The sequence below is a fragment of the Bos indicus genome, chromosome X (assembly GCF_029378745.1).
Source record: "Bos indicus isolate NIAB-ARS_2022 breed Sahiwal x Tharparkar chromosome X, NIAB-ARS_B.indTharparkar_mat_pri_1.0, whole genome shotgun sequence".
Lineage (NCBI taxonomy): Eukaryota > Metazoa > Chordata > Mammalia > Artiodactyla > Bovidae > Bos > Bos indicus.
In genome coordinates, this window is record NC_091789.1 from 5,251,182 (window position 1) to 5,264,206 (window position 13,025).

The window sequence follows — 13,025 nt, forward strand, 5'->3', positions numbered from 1 at the left end:
AACCTAAGTCCATCAATGACTGAATGGAGCCAAGTAGCCCACTTATGTGCCTTGGACTGTCATGTGGAGAGAAACTTTATTGTTCTTTGTTTACTGCATTGTTGGGTCTTTATGTTAGAGCAGCTTAGCTCTTTAATCTTGATTGCTATTGTTGTTTAGTTGCTAAATTGTGTCCGACTCTTTGCAACCCTATGGACTATAGCGCACCAGGCTCTTCTGTCCATGGGATTTCCCATGTAAGAATACCTGAATGGATTGCCATTTTCTTCTCTAGGGGATCTTCCCAACCTAGGGATCGAACCTGCGTTTCCTGCATTGATTGATGGATTCTTTACCACTGCCACCAGGGAAGCCTTAACCCTGATAAAGAAGGGGAAACCCTGGAGGTCTGAAAGCCCTGGTTGGTAGGTTTTGGGGAAGAAGGGTTCTTCATGGCACAGAGCAAGTAGGAGAACAAAGGAGCCAGGACTTGGCACAAGACTAGACACTATAGTAGATGGGTATTGGCAGGTGAGTGCCCCTCTGATTTCTAATGCTGATTCTGATGGTATTGCCAGGTAGGGGAGATGAGAAGGAAAGAATAGGCTTGGTCATGAGTTATGCAGAAATGTAATAGTCTTCCTATAGTAAACATGAACTGACTCAGGGGAACTGGTGGGGCTCAGAGTTACCCTGTTTGGGATTAGAAAGAAATGAAACCAAGTGAGCTGCATTAGACCTGGGTCATCCCTGGGCCATGTAATGCTACATCCAGGAGGGTGGCAGCTCTAAAATTCCCAAAAGGTGACTGGGAATCTTGATTTATTTCAGTCATGGTTAGTACCCTATAAGAACTGCTGCAGAACTTAGTCTACAGATGTGGCTTCATTAGTGGCTTCAGCTCTAAAGATTTGGAGCTAGGAGAAATCAGAGCAAAATCTCACTTACCTCATGATTTGACCTGCAGCTGATATAGTTCCTTGGCCAGGGCTAGGGTGCTTTTGTGTAAACTAGAAAAAGTGTGCTGTTTTCTGGGCACATGGTCTGGCAAACACACAATGTAGCAAATTAAGAAAGCATGGCTTGGTGTGTGCAGTGCATTTTGGATTTCAGCCCCCATTTGTCTCCATGACTGAGCATCTTTGTGCAGTGAACAACATGTACAACTGTACATGACATCCTTGCAGACTATCAGAAGTACAATGAGAGGGAAGAGTGAAACTAGGGGATGAAGGATCAATTCAAATGTGACCCACTGACTTGGAAAAGCAAAAAGTAACTATTTTGGAGCAGTGTTAGCAAAGACAAGTTTGTGTGCCCAGCACATAGTGAGGCTAAATAATACCAAAAGTTTTTCCACTGGTCATGTATGGATGTGAGAGTTGGACTGTGAAGAAAGCTGAGCGCCGAGGAATTGATGCTTTTGAACTGTGGTGTTGGAGAAGACTCTTGAGAGTCCCTTGGACTGCAAGGAGATCCAGCCAGTCCATTCTGAAGGAGATCAGCCCTGGGATTTCTTTGGAAGGAATGATGCTAAAGCTGAAACTCCAGTACTTTGGCCACCTCATGCAAAGAGTTGACACATTGGAAAATACTCTGATGCTAGGAGGGATTGGGGGCAGGAGGAGAAGGGGACGACAGAGGATGAGATGGCTGGATGGCATCACTGACTCGATGGACGTGAGTCTGAATGAACTCTGGGAGTTGGTGATGGACAGGGAGGCCTGGCGTGCTGCGATTCATGGGGTCTCAAAGAGTCGGACACGACTGAGGGACTGATCTGAACTGAACTGAACTGAACTGTCAGAGATTGGAGAAAGATTTATTGCACAGCCAAACAAGGAGATGGGTGGCTTGTGCCCCTCTTCCAAACCCCAAACTCCCTGGAGGCCTTTCAGCAAAGCATTTTTAATGGCCAGGTGAGGGGGTGTCACAGGGTATACAATCAGCTTGTGCACAATTCTCTGATTGACTGATGGTGAGGTAACAGGGTCGTGTCACAGGGATTAATATTATCAATCCTCTGACTCCAGTAGACCTGGGATCAGTGTCATCAGGTAGTCAACATCTTCCATTTGATAGATTTTTTATTTCTATAAAACAACTCAGGAAATGTGCACCCATACTATTATCTAGGTACTTCAGAGAGGAGCTAAAGCAGAGGACATGGGGAAAGGGCCTGCTCCCCCTCAAGGCCCCATAGTGTCCTGCTTGGTTATAGAAGCAAAAGGTGAAGGGTGATTTAACAAATTTTAAACTTGATATGCAAAAGGCTATAGCCAAATATACAGTGTATTTTTTTATCAGTACCTTTGCTTATGCTGTTTCCCATCTGAAGCATCCTCTCTGGTTATATAATTCTTATATAAGCATGAAGGCTCAGTTCTAGACTTAACTCAAAAGAGCCTTCCATGACCTCTGTAGGATCCCTCCCTCCCTCCTGCTGCATAATCAGATGGGTAATCCATGCTCAAAAAGATGTCTATTTGAGTGACTGAGAGACTAGAAAACTTCTCCTGTCACAGACAATGTTAATTTCCAAGTAGGGAGCCTCTAACAAGTTCCCCACAGTAGGGTTTGGGGACCACACGGGACCAATTAACTTAAAGTCTTTCCCCTTTTCAGATGCTATTTTAACAAATTCTTGTACTGAAACGAGCACTAGACTTATTGCCTAGTTCTAGTTCAGTTTAGCTATTAACTAGTCACGTGATTTTGAGCAAGGTGAATCACCTCTCTGGCCAGCCTTAGTTCCCTACCCTGTAAAATGAAGAAATAGTTTTAATGGTCTACCATGTTGTAAAGTAACACAAGAAACAATGTGGCAATTGAGCCAAACTCTGATGTATTAGTATCTATATTAATACCTACGTTCTAGTTCAGTGTGAAGAGACTTTTCTTTGGTGGTGAAAGGTCCACAGAATGTTTTATGTGTCTGATGACCAACAAACAACTATAGGAAACTCAGGGAAAATAGAACTCTCCCTCTTGGCTTGTGTAATTTTACTTTCCTTGTTATTGTTAATGGGCTGCCAGTACATCTTTCTTCTATAGAAGTTTATTTGTTCATGCATCTATTCTATTTAGGGTTGCTAGATTTATCAAATAAAAGAACACTCAGATTCCTCTGTATTTGTTTAGTACTTCACAGATTTGGGCAATGGAGTGGAATGCACTATGGCAGCAGGAATGCCTTGCTATCTAAAGCCTGTCCCTCCAGCAGTGGCTGCTCCAGGATTACCTGGGTGGAGGTTTAGTTGCTAAGTCATGCTGACTCTTTTGTGTCCCCATGGACTGTAGCCCTCCAGGCTTCTCTGTCCATGGAATTCTCCAGGCAAGACTACTGGAGTGGGTTGCCATTTCCTTCTCCGGGGGATCTTCCTGACCCAGGGATCGAACCTGCATCTCCTGCATTGCAGGCAGATTCTTTACCACTGAGCCACCAGGGAAGCCTGGGAACTAGTTGGAAATGCAAACTCTGGGCCCCACCTTAAACTGATTGAATCCAAATTTGCATTTTAAGAAGGTCTGAAGGTGATAAATGGTACCTTAAAACTTGAGAAGCCCTGGGCTAGCTGCAGTCTCCTTTCATCTGCTCCACAGCTGTCCCTAAACTCTGGAGTGGGGAAATGGGGGGAGGTGCATCATAGGACTGCATCAAATTCAGTGGTTTTGTAGGGCAGTGCTGCCTAAATAGTAGGTAACGAGTTTTCTCTCTGGGCCACCAGCTAAAATGAAATCAGGAACCACATCCACTGTATGATGGGAGCGCCATGTCTAGGCAAGTCTGGACCTGGGTCAGGCTGTCATTTCTGCCTGGTTGTGGCATCCATGCCCTTTAGAACTCTTGGCCCCCTTTGGCTCCATTTCCTCACTTCCAAGGCCCTCTTCCTTTTTCCTTTCATGTGCGGGGTGCCCTCCCCAACCAAAATGAGCATCTGGGAAGGAATGCATGTCCTCTAGTATGAAATTAAATACACATTTCTCTTCCCTTGGGCTTGCTACTTTCTTATTCCATTTCTTCTTCATGAACCGCCTTTTAAAAAGGGATTTCAGTGCTCAGCTAGCTATTGGACTAGGGCATCAGGGGTGGGTTGGATCATACATGCCTCCTTAGGATAAGGACATCTCTCTTTCTAGGCTCTGGGCCCCAGTTCTACCCATATTCCATAATCTTCACTTGGCCAGCCTCTCACACAGTTGCTCTTCTTGCCTTCTTAAGTCTCTCCCTCTTCCCACCCCTCCCTACACCTCCCAGTCTGGTCTTTGTTGGGCTGTGGGTGAGTCTAGGCTGGGGATGGGGGTTGTGCCCCAGAGACCAGTCAGAGACACAGAGACACTGAAGCAACTCGGGGAGGCCCAGGAAACCAGAATAGGAAGAAGCACAGAGAAGTTGGCATAGTATAGTGCCTGTGGGTTTGATAGGAGGAGTTTAGGATTCAGAGGCAAGAAAGGCTCTGGTTTTCAGAAGAATTAGGGAGTTGGCCTCTAATCTGGGAACCTGACATGCTGACCAAGGATCCAGGGAACAGAGAGGGTTACGACTGGGTACCAGTTACTAGCAAGAAACCGAGGACTGAACAGAGGTTCTGTGGTCACAAAGGGCCAGATGCTGGGAGAGATTTGGATCTCTAAATGGGGTTGGTGGCCTTTGGAGCAAAGGGTCAAGTCCTGTGCTAACGTCCCATGATTTGTTTTATTCATTTGCATTACAGATGTAGGCATTAGAGAGTGGGGGTTAAGAATGTGGGTTCTGGCTCCAGACAGCTGGAGTTTAATTCCCAGCTTCACCACTCACCAAGGGTGTGGCTTTGGATAAGGCACTTAATCTCCCTGTATCTCATCTGAGGGATGATGCTGTGAGCATCAACTGAGAAGGCATAGAAGATACTTAGAACAGCACCGTCGCTCAGACATCCTAGATAAATGCTGCATGTTGTTATGATTAACCTTTGTCCACCTAAGTATGGAACTGAGGCAAGCTCAAATTAACTAAAATTTGGGTTTATTTATTCAGGAATAGCAGGGGAAATTATTAGGTTGGCCAAAAATTTCATTTGGGTTTTCCATAAGATGCTACAGAAAAACTTGAATGAATTTTTGGGCCAACTCAATACAATAATGAGGTACAGGTGAGTCCTTTGAAGGTTTGGGGCAGGTTGTATTTCTGGGCAGGGAGTGCAAAGACAGAGACGTCCAGCCAGAGCCCAAGCAGCAAGTTCACTGGCTTGAGGATGGGGAGAGATGTTTGTTGGTCAGGAGATAGGCCTCTGTCCTCTGTAGGTCAGACATTTATGGGAAATCAGTCTCTCAGTTAAGTTCTGTTCTTCTGAGGACACATGCCTGAGATTCTCTATTTCCAATCCCCAGTTCCATTTTAAGTTGGAACCCTCTCACACCCTCAAACTCCATGCTTCCATTCTGCTGCTCCTCAAACTCATGTATGGTCATGGGTATATGTTTCCTCTGCTTGGAACACTGTTTTTTGGTTAATGCCTTTTCATCTTTCAGACCTCAGTTCAGAAGTGTTTTCTTTTGCTCTCACACTCACAATACTTTTGATATCAGATATATGGGTTTTCCACACCTAGCAATTCTCTGACATCAGCTAAGTGTCCTACAAGTCAGTTTTTTCCAACACTAACCAGAGTTATCACAGACTCACAGGTTAGCGCTCAGTTTCACAAAACTGCCAATTGCAGGTTCCCATGACCCACTCTTCTGATTTGATCATTTGCTGGGATAGCTCACAGAATTCAAAGAAAGACGTTTATTGGTTTATTGTAAAATAAAGTATATGATGAAAGATACAGTTGAACAGCCAGATGAAGAAGTACATGGGGCAAGATCTGGGAGGGTCCTGAGCAGAGAAGAAGGTTCTGTCCTCACGGGGTTGGAGTGCACCACCCTCCTGGCACACAGATGTGTTCAGCAACCTGGCAGTTCTCTGAACCCTATACTTTTGGGTTTCTATGGTGGCTTCATCACACAGGCATGATTGACCATGAACTCAACCTTGAGCCTCTCTCACCTTCCTAGAGGATGGTGGTCAGGGCTGAAAGTTTTGAGCTTCTAATCATGGCTTGTTTTTTCTGGTGACCAGCCCTCATCTGGAAACTATCTAGGAGCTCACCCAGAGTCACCTCATTAGAACAAGACACACTGCTATCACCCAGAAAATTCTAAGGAGTTTAGAAGCTCTGTGTCAGGACAGGGTCAAAGATCAAACGTTAGAACAAGAGGCACTCCTAGTTCTCTTATGGCTTAGGAATGCCTGGGTTTTAGGAGCTCTGTGCCAACAACCTGAGGGAGGGGGCATGGCACGCAGAGACCAATGTATGTATTTCTATTATTTCACACGGTTCTTTCTCAGACCCTCTTGGATTGGGTGAGATGCCCTCCTTTATGCTCTCACAGCACTTGCTCTTTCACATCATGTGTTGTAATCCTTCATTTTCTTGTGTATATCTCCCATCAGATCCTCAGCTCCCTGAGTTTTTAGATTACATTGTTGTTTTCCATTGCTGTCTCAGCAGTGCTGACACACGGTAGAAATTCATTATATGTTTGTTGATTAAATGAATAAATGGTGAGAGACTCCAGGCTTAGATCCTTTGGGGAGCCATAAACAGATAGGATTTCTCTGTTAAAGCTTAATCTACTGGTAGCTGAACAGTGCAGAGCCAGAGCCCTAAGCCCTGGGGTTTCTCCTGGAGAGAGTTCATTTTGTGTGAGAAGAGTAGACAGGTAATATGGAGCAAGTGCAAACTGGAGCCAGGGAGGGAGTGAGCTGCTCTTAACATGGGCAAACTAGCCATGTGTACTGATGGCAGGTTTGGGGCGCTGGGGTTAGGACTAGAGAGTTTGGCCCTCTTTAGATAATTTGGAAAAGCACATTTAAGCTTTGGAGACCCTGATTTCTTGCCCCATTTTCAAAGGGCAATTTAGAGTCACATTGCTGCCTGTGGAGTTCCAGGGTATACTTTTGCTGAATCTGCTAAATTTTCTCCTTGGTGTATGTCTTGAAAATCCCTCCTATAGTTGGCCCTCTGAATTGGCATGTTCCACATCTATGGATTCAACAAATGGTGGATGGAAACTATTTTGTTAACAAAATTCTAGAAAGTTCCAAAAAGTAGAATTTCAATTCGCTGGGGCTAGTAAGTATTTACATTGTATTTACAACTATACATTGTATTAGGTATTATTAGTAATCTAGAGCTGATTTAAAGTATGCAGGAGGAACTTCCCTGGCCACCCGCTGGTTGAGACTCTGCACTTCCACTGCAGGGATTGTGGGTTTGATCCCTGCAAGCCAGGTGGTGCAGCCAAAAAAAAAAAAAAAAAGTATACAGAAGGATGTGTGTAGGTTATAGGCAAGTACTATACCATTTTACATAAGGGACTTGAGCATCCGTGGATTTTGGTGTCTGGAGGGTTCTAAGACTAACCCTCCATGGATACTGAGGGAGGACCAAGGACTGCACTTCAGTCCACTCTAAACCTCTTCTCCTGACAGGAAACCCAAAGTAGTTAAGGCTCTTGACACCTCTTGACACCTCTTGACACCAGGGCTTCCCTGGTGGCTCAGACGGTAAAGCGTCTGCCTGCAATGCGGGAGACCCAGGTTCGATCCCTGGGTTGGGAAGATCCCTGGAGAAGGAAATGGCAACCCACTCCAGTATTCTGGCCTGGAAAATTCCATGGACGGAGGAGCCTGGTAGACTACAGTCCAGGGGGTGGCAAAGAGTCGGACACGACTGAGTAACTTCACTTCACAGTGTTCTTATAGAATGATTCTTATAGGTGTTAAGAACCCCCCTAGTGGTAAAGAACCCGCCTGCCAATACAGGAGATGTAAGAGATCAGGTTTGATCCCTGGGTGGGGAAGATCCCCTGGAGAAGGGCACGGCAACCCACTCCAGTATTCTTCTCTAGAAAATCCTATGGACAGAGGAGCCTGGCGGGTTACAGTCTATGGGATTGCAAAGAGTTAGACACAACTGAGAGACTAATACTTTCCAGTGTTCTAAGCAATTTCTTCATCCTCAGGATAATAACAGGCCTTGAAGGCCATCTAATAACTGTCTCACCCCCATCCCCTCCTGAGACAGTCTACACAGTCTTTCATTTGATATTGTCCTGCTTCTGCTTTAACTTCTGCGACCCCCTCCATTTTTTGGCTGTACTGTGCAGCTTGTGGGATCCTAGTTTCCTATCTGGGGATAGAACCTATGCCCTCTGCTGAGGAAATGCATAGTCCCAATTGTTGGACTGCCAGGGAATTTCCTTGAACTTCTCTTATGAGGACATGGAAAACCGTTTGCTTCTGATCAGAAACTGCCATTGCGACCCAATCAAAAAATGGGCCAAAGAACTAAATAGACATTTCTCCAAAGAAGACATACAGATGGCTAACAAACACATGAAAAGATGCTCAACATCACTCATTATCAGAGAAATGCAAATCAAAACCACAATGAGGTACCATTTCACGCCAGTCAGAATGGCTGCTATCCAAAAGTCTACAAGCAATAAATGCTGGAGATGATGTGGAGAAAAGGGAACCCTCTTACACTGTTGGTGGGAATGCAAACTAGTACAACCACTATGGAGAACAGTGTGGAGATTCCTTAAAAAACTGGAAATAGAACTGCCATATGACCCAGCAATCCCACTGCTGGGCATACACACCGAGGAAACCAGAATTGAAAGAGACACGTGTACCCCAATGTTAATCACAGCACTGTTTATAATAGCTAGGACATGGAAGCAACCTAGATGTCCATCAGCAGATGAATGGGTAAGAAAGCAGTGGTACATATACACAATGGAGTATTACTCAGCCATTAAAAAGAATACCTTTGAATCAGTTCTAATGAGGTGGATGAAACTGGAGCCTATTATACAGAGTGAAGTAAGCCAGAAAGAAAAACACCAATACAGTATACTAACGCATATATATGGAATTTAGAAAGATGGTAATGATAACACTGTATGTGAGACAGCAAAAGAGACACAGATGTATAAAACAGTCTTTTGGACTCTGTGGAAGAGTGAGAGGGTAGGATGATTTGGGAGAATGGCATTGAAACACGTATAATATCATATATGAAATGAATCACTAGTCCAGGTTCAATGCATGATAAAGGATGCTTGGGGCTGGTGCACTGGGACGACCCAGAGGGACGGTATGGGGAGGGAGGTGGGAGGAGGGCACAGGATGGGGAACACGTGTATACCTGTGGCAGATTCATGTTGATGTATGGCAAAACCAATACAATATTGTAAAGTAATTAGCCTCCAATTAAAATAAATAAATTTATAATAAAAAAAATAAACTGCCATTGCATGTTCCTCTTTGCCCTCTGATGTTGACATAAGTATATGGCATTTGAAAGACTTTTACCCCTAGTGCCAACCTGACATAAGGCCACTTGGGTGTCCCCACCTCTGCACTCACCCTCTTTCTCTCTTCTCTTTTAGCCCTTGTAGGGAGGAGGACCAAGGAGCACATAGGTGATGCTGGTGTGTTGGAGAGAATACACAGGATTGAAGTTTGATTTATGTGTATTACTCTGAGGGAAGCAAAAACCAAACACAGTGAGCCGAGTCTAGTAAGGAATCGTTAGCCTTGGGAGCAAAGGGGAAAATTCTGAATGCAGACGTGTGCATCTCCAGGTCCAGCTGCCTTTCAAATTATCTCACAATCTTTTCAGAAAAAGAAGGTAGAAGAGAAGGGAGGGGGGCCTCTGAAAAAAAAAAAGCCTTGATAGTACATCCATCCATAAGCCTGCTTGGTTGTTCCTTTAAGAAAGGGTATCACAGAGGGAGGAGGGCTTGTCCTCCACCCATAACATGGTGGCTCTGGCATCCCAGGGGCCTCAGTGCTCCAGTGTTTGCTGCTCAGCAGACAGAGTTCTTAGCACAGGTACTAAGGAATAAACTGCCGGGGGGAGGGGGAACAGTGGCAGCAGCTTGCAGCAGGAGGCAGCTACTCCTTATGGACTCAAATATTATTCAGGGGTCTTTTGTTAGAGGCTAATTTCTGTGTGAGAGATAAACACAAGAGCTGGTAAAACTTGGGAGATGACTCATAGAATGGCCTTGAATATATGCAGGCTGGCAAGGCCTAGGGGAGCTCAGGTTACAAGCAGCTCAGAGGAAAACCCTATGCCAAGGCAGACAAAGCCAGTTCCGGCCATCACAGAACAAGGGGTACATGCCCTTCTAAAAAAGGTCTTTAAAAAAAACTCTCAGAAAGGGCTTTAAAATATAATACATGGGAAGCAAAGCCTGCAACAAAAAGAGGAGATGTCCTGCCCCATCATTATTGTGAAATAGCCACTTGATCACTGACCATCACTTGAACATCCACGCATTGCAGCAGCAAATGGGTCTGGGTAATTGGAGGCCAGCTATTTGTCCACTAGAGAGACAGAGCTATTAGGGTGATGTCTGAGTGAGTTATTGAAGGGGGTGGGAGGCACTCCTAGCACAGAATGGGTCCTTGAAATAGGTTCTTGTATAATGGCTTAGAAGGAAAAATGGGACTCCAGCCCCATTTGCTAATGTCTGCTGCATCTAGATGGCAGTGTGCTCTGTCCATGAGTTTCATGTTGACTCAGGTGCCAGGAAGACGTTGGAGAGGAGGAAACAGGCTGGAGACCCTGCTGTTGGGATCAGCACTGGGATGGGGAGTGGCTGCTGGGGAAGCAGCTGCATTTGAGTGGGGGGAGGTGGGAGGAAGAGGAGCAGAGGCTTGCTGGGTTCCATGCATCCAGACCAGCTCTATCCCTGGATCAGGTCGCCCTGGGCAATGACTAGGAGGGAGAGAGGAAGGGAGATCCTAAGGCTAAAACCATTCACCTGAGGCTGGCTTTTCAGTGGATATCTTCATGTGTGAGGGGTGCGCTGAAATGCTGTAATGACAAGTGTAATGACAAGTTCTTTTTTGTTTGTAATATTTCAAATTCCTGGCTTCCAAGTATTGATCAGCAAAATAATCAGGTGGCATGTACCTGCTTACCTCATATCTGCTTAGGAAAGAGGCCTCTTTCCTCCTGTAGTTCTCTCTTTCTTCCACTCTTACAAAGCACAAAAGGAAGCCACTTTCTTTGATTTATTTATTTATTTGGCTGTGCTGGGTCTTAGTTGTAGCATTCAGGATCTTCAAGCTTCATTGTGGCGTTCAGGATCTTTTAGTTGTGGCTTGTGAGATCTAGTTCCTGACCAGGGGTCAAACCTGGGCCCTCTGCATTGGGAGTGCAGAGTCTTAGCCACTGGACCACCAGGGAAGTCCCCAGGAAGCCACTTTCTTGCCTTATTTCCATGGAAGAAGGAAGGAGAAATAATTATGAAAGTCCATATTTGTTGAAGACTTTCCATGAATCAAGCATTTACAATGATCCAGAGAGGTAGGTGTTAACACTTGCCCCATTTTACAAATGAGGACACTGAGGCTCATTCACCCCTGCTTATTTTATTCACAACACTGATCACCATGTCTAATCATCTTGTTGATTGGTACCCTTGTCTGCCTACTCACATAGAATGCATACTCTATGAGAGAGGACTTTTGCCTGTTTTGTCCACTGTGTAATGTCCAGTGCCTACATATGTGTGTGTGACACATCATAGCTTCTCAATAGCTGGTATCTTTCGTCACATCTGGGATGTGATCTTACCCTACTTACAAGCCCATCATTTAGCCTGTTACTGTTTCATGGGTGCTGGAAGGAAACATGAGATTCCCATATCAGAGACAACAGACTGTATGACTCACAGCACAGCAAGTAGCATGAACATCAACATGTTTGCCTCAGTGCCCCATATCCCCAACACCACAGGCAACACAGAGGGATGGCTGATGGCCATCCTTGGGGAACTTAGCATTTTGTAGCAGACAGTAAGAATGCCTACTCTTTGTCCCAGAGGGTGGTATTAATTCATCCCTCAAGATTACTCACTGCAAACATAACCCTGAGAAATGTCCCAAATAAGGAGCACTCAGGACCTTGCATTCTTAGCATGGCCAATGTTGACTTAAAAATTATCTGCAACCTAAAAGTTGAGCATTACATTTTATTTAATGGGAATTTTTAGGACTTCAAGCCCAAGAGACAGCATCTCAAGTAACTCTGAGAGGACTGCTTTGAAGAGGTGGGGGGAGGGCTGGTGTGGGGGGTACGGAAAAGGAATCAGGTTATATACAAGTTTTGTAATGAAGGGCAGGTAGTCTGAACGTCAAAAGATGATTGTTCATTAAAGAAAACCAGATATCCCAAGTTAAGGAATTTAGTGCTTTTTGATGTATGGGAAGACATGAGTCTTAGTTCACTGACATCATTCCTTTGATAAGCACCTCCACTATCAGGAGCCAGTGTCCTGAATTTCCTCAGGGCTCACCGTAAGGAGTGGCTGCAGTCTGATGGCTGCTAGACAGCAGGTATTCTTTCCTTCCTGGGTTCCCTCAGGGTTCACTAGCTCACCATCCTTGGTGTCTGCAACTGCTATTGACTTTGACATCTTTTGTTTACTGATATGGCAGGAAATATTCCATTTCTCACTAGCAACAAATACAGGAGCACAAGAGACCCATGGAAGAAGATCTCCCAATATCCTCCCCTCTGTGCACTTCTGAACCACACATGGGCACTTGGCAGGGCTACCTTGTATTAGTCTCTCTTCAATGCATAGGCCTTGTCTCCACATCTGATCTAGACTGAATTTACTGGGGACAATCCCCCTGCATAACTTGTGGTCCTCATTACTATCCAGGTGTGTCACACAGTGGCTCCTTAGTAGACAACAAAGAATAACAATGGCAGCAGCAACAGGCTTTGGGGTCACAGACTTGAGTGTGAATGTCAGCTCTGATTCCAACTCATGCTGTCACCTTGGAAAATGTGCTTCACCCCTCTGAAACTGTTCTCTTGTCTGTAAAATGGCCACAAGACAAGATATTTCTTTTAGAGAGTTCTTGTAATTTAAATAAATTAATCCAAATGTGGCAAATAGAAAGTGCCTGGAGTGTAATAAATATT

The 13,025-nt window shown here is 44.9% G+C and overlaps 1 long non-coding RNA gene and 2 other non-coding genes across 6 annotated transcripts in view; 2 read left to right on the forward strand and 1 right to left on the reverse strand.

Moving 5' to 3' along the window:
* Positions 1-13,025, forward strand: part of LOC139181316 (uncharacterized) — a 135,143-nt gene that overhangs the window by 54,919 nt on the left and 67,199 nt on the right. The gene's annotated exons all lie outside the window — the stretch shown is intronic.
* TRNAC-GCA (transfer RNA cysteine (anticodon GCA)) lies at positions 7,556-7,627 on the forward strand. Its single transcript has one exon. It is a non-coding gene; the product is annotated as a tRNA-Cys (tRNA).
* TRNAG-CCC (transfer RNA glycine (anticodon CCC)) lies at positions 11,204-11,276 on the reverse strand. The gene has a single exon. It is a non-coding gene; the product is annotated as a tRNA-Gly (tRNA).